Source organism: Alosa sapidissima, chromosome 22 (assembly GCF_018492685.1).
Source record: "Alosa sapidissima isolate fAloSap1 chromosome 22, fAloSap1.pri, whole genome shotgun sequence".
Taxonomy (NCBI): Eukaryota; Metazoa; Chordata; class Actinopteri; order Clupeiformes; family Clupeidae; genus Alosa; species Alosa sapidissima.
The window spans coordinates 1,151,238-1,162,751 of NC_055978.1; the positions used below are offsets into that span (position 1 = coordinate 1,151,238).

An 11,514-nucleotide genomic window follows, 5' to 3' on the forward strand; every position below is an offset into this window, starting at 1 on the left:
GTCAATGGCGAGTTGTTCATATGCTATTTTAAGAGCGCATGTCAACAGTCATAATGGCAGGTGCACGTACCATCCTTATCATTCATGAACGCACACCAGCGCACGTCATGCAAAGCATTACAAATTGCACGATTACAATGGGAAACATAATTAGAATAAAGATATTACGAAATACTGTACATCTCATGATGAGTAGTTATTCACCATCATTTGCAAATTGGTAATAATAATGGGATAAAAGTGATTAGGGGAGAGGCGAGAGACAGGAGTACAGCTGAAGACGCACTGTCACGAGATAAGCAACTCCTCTGCAGGATAAATGTTGTTTTATTCAGTCATTTGAGCAATATTAGTAAGTGTTGCTTTTTCCAGCCTGTTTTCGATGGTAACCCATTGTCAGTCAATAATGAAAGTAACTGCATATAAATGTCTTCGTTGACTGGCACCTTGGTGAAGTTAGTTTCACTTTTACCCAGGGGGCAAAACACCCGTTTTTACTAAATCAGACATGGGCTGTTGTAAAAGGTTGTCATATAAAAATGAAATCTATGATGTCTGAGGATCACAACCTGGGTGGACAACCCGGTCAACAAGCTGCTGGAAACTTGTAGGATGTGTTCAAAGTATGTATGTCCCCCCGCAAAAAAATGCGCTTTTGAAGCTCTTTGCAGTTCCCTATCAGGCAGCTAGCAGCCGCGATCAAATGCCATCATCCATAACTGCTTTCATATCTCTGCTATATATCATTTTAGTTGTGAAATCTACAGCCCTACCAACACAACGGGAATACAGCTTTCAAACGATATCTTGATTGTACAAGCAGTATGAAATAAAGTTGTGATCATGTAACGTTACATTGAAAGACTTCGAACTTTTGTTGCTAATTATCCATGTTTCTCCACTAGCACTAGTTCTAGCTTAGCCTGCTGCAAAGAAAATAGTTTTGATTGATCAAATAGTTTTACGTATACTACTTACCGAAAAGGTGATCTTGTAAAACAGTCCATGAATAAGATATCAGTCAGTTCTGTCTTTGTATCCTTGCACTTTTACTATGCACAAACTTAGTCCACAAACACATCAAAAACACAACGTCTTCTTCAGCAGTGGTGCACGATTATGTTAACGCTACTTCCTGTATTGTTGGAAATCCCATGCAAAATAGGCTAGGCTACTTGGATTTTCATTTCACCACTAGAAGGCAATAAATAACCACTTATTGCTGCTGTGGACTGCAAAGACATTGGCAGCGATAAAATATCGAGAAGCTGGCGAAATCGAGGTTGAGAAATTTCATGGTAGGCCTAGTCTAAGTGCTTTTCAGTTTTCATTATAAAACAATTACAACCCAAAATAGAAAAACTTGGGACGTTGTGTAAAATGTGAATAAAAACAGAATGTAATAATCTGCAAATCTCTTAAACTCATATTTACTTGAAAAAAGGACACAGACAGCATATCAAATGTTGAAAAAGCATATCAAATGACAAATTTGACTATTTCATGAAATATATATTTTAATTTTGAATTTGATACCAGCAACATGTTTCAAAAAAAGTTGGGACAGGGATAACAAAATGCTGGAAAAGGTGTGTAATGATAAAGAAAACAAAAGGAGGAATGTTTCAAAACTAATTAGGGTAACAGGCAACATGATTGGGTATGAAAAAGAGCATCCCAGCAGGGTCTCTTAGAAGTAAAGATGTACGGGTATTCATCATTCTGTGTAAACCTGTGTACACAAACGATGAAACAATGCCATTTTAATGCTTCTTAAGATGAAATTGTGAAGTATTTGGGGGGTCCATCATCTACAGGACAAGGGAAGGAGCTGAAAAACACATTGGATGGTCGTGGTCTTCTGGACCTCAGATGGCACTGCATCAACACCAGACCTGTTTCCACACCTGTCATTGTATGGGCTCAGGACAACCTCTGATAACCATTGTCTATGTGCACTGTTTGATACTCAATTCAAAAACTGCAGCCAAAATTCTAACAACCAAAATTGTATTGAGACACAATACAGAAAATACCACCGTCTTATCTGGGCCTGAGCTTGTTTAAAATGAACTGAGGTAACGTGGAAAAATGTCCTGTGGTTAGACCAATCAACATTTGCCATTGTTTTTGGAAATCATGGACTCATCTGGGCTAAAGAGGAGAGGGCCTATCCATGTATCCAACTTGGGTTTCGAACTGAGCATTAAAACAACATCTATGACTATGTGGAGGAGCATTAGTGCCTACAGCATGGGCATCTTGCACATTTGGCAAAGCACAATCAATTCTGAAAGATGTATACAGGTTTTGAGCAACATATACTGCCATCCAGTCAATATCTATTCTAGAGAAGACCTTGAATATTTCAGGAAAACAATGGCCAAATGAATTCTGCACACATTTAAATAGTATTTCTCCATAGAGGAAGAGTCCAGGTGCTAAAATGGCCTGTCTGCAGTTCAGATTTGTTAAATTAGGTGCATAATGGAGTGGAAAGCATGACTAAGAATGCCCCATACTGTTGAGCAACTGAAATCGTGTAGTAATGACTATTTGCTAGAGTTCATTCTCAAAACTCTAGCAAATAGTCTCCTCAGTTCCTAAACATTTACAGAATTTTGTTAAATGAAGAGGTGAAGCAGTACAGTGATAAACATGCTCCCGTCCCAACATGTTGCTGGCATCAAATTCAAAATGAACATATATTTTCCATGAAATAGTCCAAATTTTCATTTTCAACATTAGATATGTTGTCTGTGTCCTTTTTGCTGCTAAATATGGGTTTACGAGACTTGTATATTATCACATTTAGTTTTTATTTGCATTTTGCACAACGTCCCAACTTTTTCTGTTTTGGGGTTGTATTTCAAGTCGCTATTAATATGAATACTATAATAATGATGAATCGCTTGGGCAGTATTCTACACAGCCTGCCTGGCCTGTGTCAATGGATGGCAATATCATGTGTTAAGGGTTGTCAGAAGAGCTGCTCCTGTGGAAAGAGGGCAATTCCATGCTACATAGGATGCCTTTGCCAGGGGCCTGAAGAAGAGCAGCAGCTCTGTTGAGGGGGACCTGGACAGGGCGAACCAGCTGAACCACTTCTACAACAGGTTTGACTGCCCTGCTCCAGCTCCAATGGCAGTGGTCTGTCCACCACCCCCTGCTGACTCAGACATTGCTCTTGTTTGCGTGCCTGCCCTACCCCCACCTCCCAGCCTCCCAGTCTCTCCAGCTCTGCATCCCGGTGACACCCAACGACCTAAGCCACCATCACCTCACGTCCTGCCACCACCTGACGCATCCTTTCCTGTGCCTGTTGAGGTGTCCACGACTCTGGCAGCCTTGACAGGGACATCAAGGAGGTGGTCATTCCCCAGCCCCCATGCACCCCCACACCCCCTCAATACCAGTGCAACACTCACCTCCACATCACAGGCTATCGTACCCCCACCATCACTGGATATTGCACCCCTCCCCCACATAGCGATCACGAACAATGAGGTGACAATGATTTCAGTCAACAGCAATCACACACAAATCCCAGATGCACCCCTCCCCCTCCCCACACCCCCCATCATCACAGCAGATCAAGTAAGAGTTCAACTAAAGAAACTTCGCCCCAAGAAGGCCTGACAGACTGTGTCCAAGGCTACTCAAGGCCTGTGCTGCTGAACTGGGGAAGCCACTGAAGCACATCTTTAACTTGAGTCTACGCCTCGGACAAGTTCCAACACTGTGAAAGACATCAAGACATCACTTGATTTCTCAAGTGCTTTTAACACCATCCAACCCCTCAGACTAGGAGACAAGCTATTGCAGATGGGTGTGGATGCTCACCTGGTAACCTGGTACAGATTACCTGACCAGTCCTGTTCACCCTGTACACATCTGACTTCTGCTACAACACAGAGTCATGCCACATACAGAAGTTTTCTGACGCAGGTCTAAGCCCACTCTGCTACCAGTCTCCATTGATGGGGTCAATGTGGAGGTGGTAAGCACCTACAAGTATCTGGGTCTCCACCTGGACAATAAATTGGACTGGTCAGCCAACACGGACACACTCTACAAGAAAGGGCAGAGCAGGCTGTACTTCCTGAGGAGGCTGTGGTCCTTCAATGTGTGCAGCAAGCTCCTCAGGATGTTCTACCAGTCTGTTGTTGCCAGTGTCCTCTTCTATGCAGTGGTATGCTAGGGAGGAAGCACAAAGAAGAAGGATGCGGGGCAACTTGACAGGCTGGTAAGGAAAGCTTGATCTGCTGTGATGATGGGGGGTGTGGGGAGGGGGAGGGGTGCATCTGGGATTTGTGTGTGATTGCTGTTGACTGAAGTCATTGTCACCTCATTGTTCGTGATCGCTATGTGGGGGAGGGGTGCAATATCCAGTGATGGTGGGGGTACGATAGCCTGTGATGTGGAGGTGAGTGTTCAATCAACAATCACATGAAGTAGGCTCATATCTCAGCAATCCCAATCCAATCCGGTCCAATCCAATCCAATCCAATCCAATCAACAATCACATGAAGTAAACTCATATCTCAGCAATCCCAATCCAGTCCATTCTAATCCAATCCAGTCCAGTCCAATTCAATCCAATCCAATCAACAATCACATGAAGTAGGCTCATATCTCAGCAATCCAATCCAGTCCAATCAAATCCAGTCCAATTTAATTCAATCCAATCAACAATCACATGAAGTAGGCTCATATCTCAGCAATCCCAATCCAATCCAATGCAGACCAATCCAGTCCAATCCAATCAACAATCACATGAAGTAGGCTCATATCTCAGCAATCCCAATCCAGTCCAATCAAATCCAGTGCAGTCCAATCCAGTCCAGTCCAGTCCAATCCAATCTATAATCACAGGAAGTAGGCTCATATGTCAGCAATGCTTTTACGTATGGAAACCAAATTTTGTACCTGGACTGAAGACCCATTCCCAATCCAATCCAGTCCAGTCAAGTCCGGTCCAGATCAATGCAATACCAATCTCAATCCCAACTTCTGTTCATCTGCTTGGCCCCCTCATTGCTGCTTGCGGCTATATTTTGATTTCATATCATAGCTATGCAGATGACACACAAATTTACTTAGCTCTGTTGCCTCGAAATCAGCTTTTTTAAATCAGCTTTGTTGGATTCACGATCGTTTTGCGTTGTGTTTTAGTTCTGATGTCTGTACTGAAGATGGTCAATAAAGCTTGACGGCTGGATCAGGATCGGTGATTAAAAGAATTTATTGTAGATGGTACAACACTCACTAACCGAGCACAGGCTAAGTCTCAAACAGTAAAACTGCACAGAGTCTAACAGGTGTGGTAGTTAGTAGAAGCGGGCTGCTGCTGAGCGTCTTGGCATAAGATGCTCCCCGAGTCGCTTCCTCGATCCGTCTCGAAGTCCAAACCTGAGACAAAGCCTGTTATACTAAAATCATATCAACGTAAATCATGCCAACGTGGAAGGTACCAGCCATAGCTCAAAAATAATAGGAAAAGTACTAGCCCTGAAAACAGAATAACAAGGTGATATCTCATTCTGCCCATGCTATCACTACGGCCATGAACATGGCAGTCTGACCTGTTGATGGTAAATCCTATGTGCAGCCACACAGGCGCCTAAGGATTAGAACTAGGGAGTGAAACAATGGCATGTACCTCTCCACGTCTCTACTACACACAAAAGTAACACAAAAGTAACACAGATGAACACATCAGAATACATACAGAAATACCCCAGATTTCTACAGTCCCCCCTCTTGATCAATTAAAAAACACAGATTTTTATAGATCATACAAAACAAATAAAAGGAGTCTGATGTGGTCTAAAGAACAGAGGACAAACCAAGACAAGATTACTTCTCTAGCACTTTGAAAAGGAGGAAGTGCCGGTGTCTTAAAAGAAAAACATAATAACTGATTTCGTTCCGGAGGATTGTCTCACACATAAAAAAAATTAAAAAGGAAAGGAATCAAACCCACATCCTCGGTTCATCCCGAGGCTGGGCAGGAGGTACTCTAACAGGGGCCAATCTTGGAATGGTAGTGGTGGCACGCTTAATGATACACAACACCACTTGGATAGCTAAGTAGATGACAAAGATGGGAATGAGCAGGGGCATAATGAACTGGACAATCTGAGCAAATAGGGGCCCACCCCAGCTACTCAACCAACCTCCCAGGGACCAGCTACCATTATCCCGCTTAAGCTGCTGCACGTGGGTGTAAATATCTTTGATGTAATTGGAGACATTACCGGTCGAGTCAGGCACATAAGTACAGCATTCCTGTCCAATCAGAGCACAAGCACCTCCCTTACTGGCCAAAACCACGTCCAGGCAGAGTCTATTCTGAAGGGCAACCTGTCTTACTGCATACAGTTCTCGGTTAATGTCTGAAAGAGCGCGTGCAGTGTCATTAGCTACTACATCAACAATGTGTACCAGATCTCTAATCTCATCAAGCGCCACAGTTAGGCCATAAGTTGGAATTAAAGCGGCAAAGAATCTCTGTGTCGGGGTTGCAACAGTACTGTGACCCCCAAAAGTGTCCCGCTTAGTCCTAGGGTGTATGAATGTTCCCTCCCCACAATCCTCACAGCTGGAACAACATAAGATAAATAACAGGAGCCTTGCCAATTAGGGTGAAGATAGGAATATGCATACTGTCCACACACACAGGGGCTAGTGCATTAGTGACGACCGTGCTTCCTGGCGTCCCACCTGGAACACGCATCATCGGGGGAAGGGGAATAAGGACCACTTCACCTGACTGTTCAATGGAAACCTCAGTCTGTCCAACCTGAACTTCATATGGGCAGATGCTCTGACCTACCACCGACCGTCCACTCTTGTCGGCCACCCAACAGATCACACCACGTGGGGCATAACTCAATTTAAGCTTAGTAGGGGGCCCTCTGGCCCATGGAGGATTGGGAAAGATGTCATCAGGGGAACCATTTGTAGTACTGTTAAAGGCTGCTACATACTCTGGGATGGTAAAGGGGATGGCTATGTAAGGATACACTTCAGAGGCAGATGGCATTAACCCGCATACCCAACACGAATGCTTACGCTTGGCCTGGGCCAACCCATGAGCCGTCTTCAGAAAAGTGTTGTCCTTGTGCACATCATGATGGCTGTCATACAGAGTATCAGTAACAATAACCAGGTGACACAGGATAACAGCACAACAAAACAACATTCTCAGTGACATTTTTCAGTTGATAAAGGAGACACACAACAACAGTTACACAACACAGAATTCAGTGAGCTGATCGCTGTTAGAGAACGATGGAGTTGAGGATTCCTTTGGGAAACAGAGTCTTTTTGGGGAGAAGTGAAGGAGACCGGCAGGCAACAGTTCAGTTCAAAGGCAAAAGTCTCTGTCCTGGATGATGTCCGTGGCTCCCGGCAACCTCATAGGTACATGTGGAGTGAAAAGGAAGAGCAGTATCAGTTGGAGGATAGTCATGGTTGCAGTGAGAACAATCATATAATGATTAAATGTAATATATAATCAAGTTATAGTATTGATTGTAACATGACAATATAATATGCAAGCAAATAATGATTAAACATTTCACAGGTATATGTAATCACTCCTGAATTAGATAATGGCTAATGCCAGTAATAAAAAAAACAGGTAAGACTTGTCCAAGTCTATCACCTTTCTGAGCATGAGTTTGTGTCACCAAGAGTCAATTAGCACAACACTCCAAGCAGGCTCGGTTTTACAGGGAAAGATTCTACACTGGTGTCCCTACCCTTTTCATTTTTTCCTCTGACCTCCCGTGAAAACAACAAATCCACCGCCAAAATGAAAGTCTTCCGTGAATCTTCCTCCCTGGTCTACACCCTATTTCTAAAAAGAAGACGGGCGGAAAATGAGATATAATTCGTACCCTGCTCGGCGTGTCATGTTTCCGGCGGATCAACTAGTTTGCAGTGGCTCGCGTGTATCCATTTGGTTTTGCCCTGGACCTTTACTGCCGACTGTGTTATCAACAAGATCTGATATGGCCCATCGTACTTCGCTTCTAGCGCTAACCTTTGGGGCTTGTGATTCATCACCCACTGACCTGGCACTAGAGAGTGCCCACCTTCCGGGGGGTCTCCCCAGGCCTCTTTCACTTGGTTAGCCGCTGTCTGGACCGCTTCTGTCAATTGCACACAGTAGTTCAGCATTGCATCTGATGTCAGGTGGATGTCGGCTTTCCTCAGATCAATCGTGCCTGGTGCTGAGAAAGGCCTGCCAGTCACGATCTCAAATGGGCTGAGTCCTGTGTCCCTGTTGCTTGTAGCACGCATGCTACACAGGACTGTTGGTAAGGCGTCAACCCAAGGAATGCCTTCTTGATGTTTCTTGGCCAGTCGTTCCTTCAGCGTCCGGTTGGCTCTCTCCACCTGCCCAGAGGATTCTGGGTGGTAAGGGCAGTTCAGGGACCATTGCACATTCAGCATGCGGGCCACCTCGGCGCAGACTGCTCCAGTGAAGTGTGTTCCGTTGTCTGAGCAGATCTGTTCCGGCAATCCGTATCGTGGAATGATGTCTTTCACGAGGACTTTGGCAGTGTGTAGTGCAGTTCCGGATCGTGCAGGGAACGCCTCGATCCACCTAGAGAACTTGCACAGGACAATCAGAACGTCGCGATAGCCTTTGCACTTTGGAAGGGTGATGTAATCTATCTGAAGAACTCTGAAAGGCCCTGGTGGAGCAGGTGTTTTCAATGTTGGCAGCTTGACCTTTCTGTCGTGGTTGTTTTGCCGACAGGTGGCACACCGCTTGACGATGTCCCTGGCCGTTGCTGTGAACTTTGGGGCCCACCAGACCTGTATGAATCTGTTCCTCATTTTTTCCACTCCCACGTGTCCAAGCGAATGAATTTGCGTCGCCAGGTATGGCAGAAGACTTTCTGGAGCCACTGTTCGTGTTCCAAACCTCCACAGGTTGTCGTCATGGAGCTTCGCCGCATTTTCAATCCAAGTCCACTTCTCTTCTCGGCTTGCGCTGTTCTGCATGTCTTTGATGTTGGCCAAACTTTCCCGTTTTCCCTCTTCAGCTGTTTCCTTGATCTTCTTGGTCACTCTCATCATGCATTTCTCGTTGTTATTTTCAAAAGAATTTCCTGTTACCGTTAGATCCGTCCGTGTTTCCATTTCCGTGTCCATTCTCGTTAGTCGTTTCGTTATCCCCTCCCTCTCTTTTTCTTGCGGCTGTTCTTGACGCCGCATCCGCCAATGCATTGCCTCTTGCCTCAAGGGTGTCTTGCCTTGTGTGTGCTTTCACTTTTACGACTGCCTGGTCTTTTGGTAGTTGCCTTCAAGCAAGGCAGTAACGTAACGATGTAGGATCTTCAATGCGTCAAAAGGGTGCAGGTCTCTCATCTCCTTGAGTTCTTTTTTCTTCGTCCAGGTATGCCGTCCGGCATCCCGAGGGTGTTGTATGGCGGCGGACCACTTCTGGATTTCGTCGCCCTTTGCTGGTTGGTAGAACACAGACACACCATCAGCGTTGGCTACTGTGCGTACTGGGCATATGAGGGCCTCATCAGCTGATTCATCCCAGACATCCCATCCCTCTGCTGGTGGTCTGTGCCTCTTGGTCTTGGGCTTAATTACGGGAGCAGCCGCTCCCTGGCTTGCATCAGATGTGGATGGGGCGTCAGTCACGGGGACAGCAGTTGCGTCATCATTCGCTGGTGCTTGGTTGGCTTGTTCGGGTGGCAGGTATTGGGGATTGGTTGCAGGTGGCACTGGTAACAGCATGGATGGTGTTGGAGTGGGTGCTGTAGCAGTGGCCAGTGGCTGGTAATGGCCCTGCTGGGGTTTAGCAGGTTGTTGGTAGTGGGTCACATATGAAGCGTAGAGGCCAGGGCCTGTTGCTAGGCCCATGCTGGCTTGAGCATCAGCTGTAGATTGTTGGTAACAGGGGCCTCTCCCTGTTGGCTGTTGGTACCCGCCAGGTGGGGTGCTGTTCATTGGCTCAAACAGACCTCCAATAGCCGGATAGTGTGCGATGAAACTGCCTCCCAGCTCAATAGTGTCAGAGATGTCCACTGCACTTCCAGAAGCCTCCCCCATGGCAGGTGGCGCTGCTGGGTCCAAGCCGTGCAGTGTCGGATAGAGGCGGGTGCTGTGCTGCCCTCCACGCCCCCCTCCCCTTGATGGGGCGGTGGTAGTGGGAGGAGTTGGCTCCTCCCCTCAGAGTGGCGCGCTGGGACTGCTCCTCTTCGCCTCATTCCAGTGTGTTCTAGCAACATGTCTGCTTCTGCCAACTGTTCCTCCATCTCACTTCTCCAAGTCTTGTCTCGAATTTCTGTCTCCAATTCTTGGATCTTCCTTCTCAATGACTCTTCCACAATTGCGGCCGTCTGCAACCTCTTGCCAGCTTTCCCTGCCTGAGATTTCAATTCTTCTGCCAGACATGTAGTACGGTGTTTTTCGGCATCCACCTCCTGCGAGCAGGATGCCCGCATAGCCCCCATAAAGGATCGCCTTAGTTGGCTCATTAACAAAAAGGCATAGGGCTCACGATGTCTGTTGTGCTTTTTCCAACTCAAATACACCTCACGAACCTTCTTAGGTGGCCAGCGCCCCTGGACAATAGATGCTGGATCAATTTCAAAATCTGTTCTCAATTTTTCCTCAAATTTGCCCAATTGAAATTTCTTCGCCATCCAATCTGACACATAATCTTATATTTCAGCGAATGTCTCCTCCTGCTGAGGCTTCACTTTCTCCTCATCATGGTCAGCTGCTTGCTTATCTTCTTTTTGCTTATTGCGCCCGCGAACCATCTCTGATTTCTTACTCTCTTGCACAATGTCTTGTTCCAAATTATTATTGGGGCCCGAAGCCATACGAATTGGACTATGTGTTCGGACAAGGACGAGGTCCTTTATTTAAACTTTTTACTTAAATTTGTCAGTAGTGTGTGATGTTTTAGTGCCAACTTTTGCGATTCTGCTTTGGCCAGAGAAAAAAACTCTCTCTCTCTCTGTCCTTCTTCTTTTTTTTCCACACACACACACACACACACGCTCGCTGCTCCCGCCAGGGAAAAGAAAACACTCTCTCCTTATCTCTCTCGCTCCGTAACCTGGCACCTGGTAAATTATTTTACTCACAGCATGAAGCCACAACAATAACTTTCACCAGTGTCAGTTCCACTTAACTCAGACTATTTCCTTTCTCCCCAAAAACGTCTGGACAACGACAACGTCTCACTCACACCTTTAACGATCTCTCGTTAAATTCACAGTTGACCAAGTCAACAAAAACATAGGTTGGAAACCCTATTCCACTTTTCACCTACTGCACAACCAAAACACCCCCCTCTGGTGATTTTGTCTCCTCTCCGTATCACTGTAACGCTAAGTTTAGTCCTAGGCCTTTAAACTAAACAAAGACCTTGAGAAACAACCACACAGTTCACTTCAGCAACAATAATGACTGTAGCAACAGTAACTCCTTCTATTTTCTCTTCGGCACCCGCACAGCATTTATCAC

The 11,514-nt window shown here is 45.6% G+C and overlaps 1 protein-coding gene across 1 annotated transcript in view; it reads left to right on the forward strand.

Moving 5' to 3' along the window:
• Nucleotides 1-11,514, forward strand: part of acadl (acyl-CoA dehydrogenase long chain) — a 64,161-nt gene that overhangs the window by 48,947 nt on the left and 3,700 nt on the right. The window lies entirely within an intron of this gene.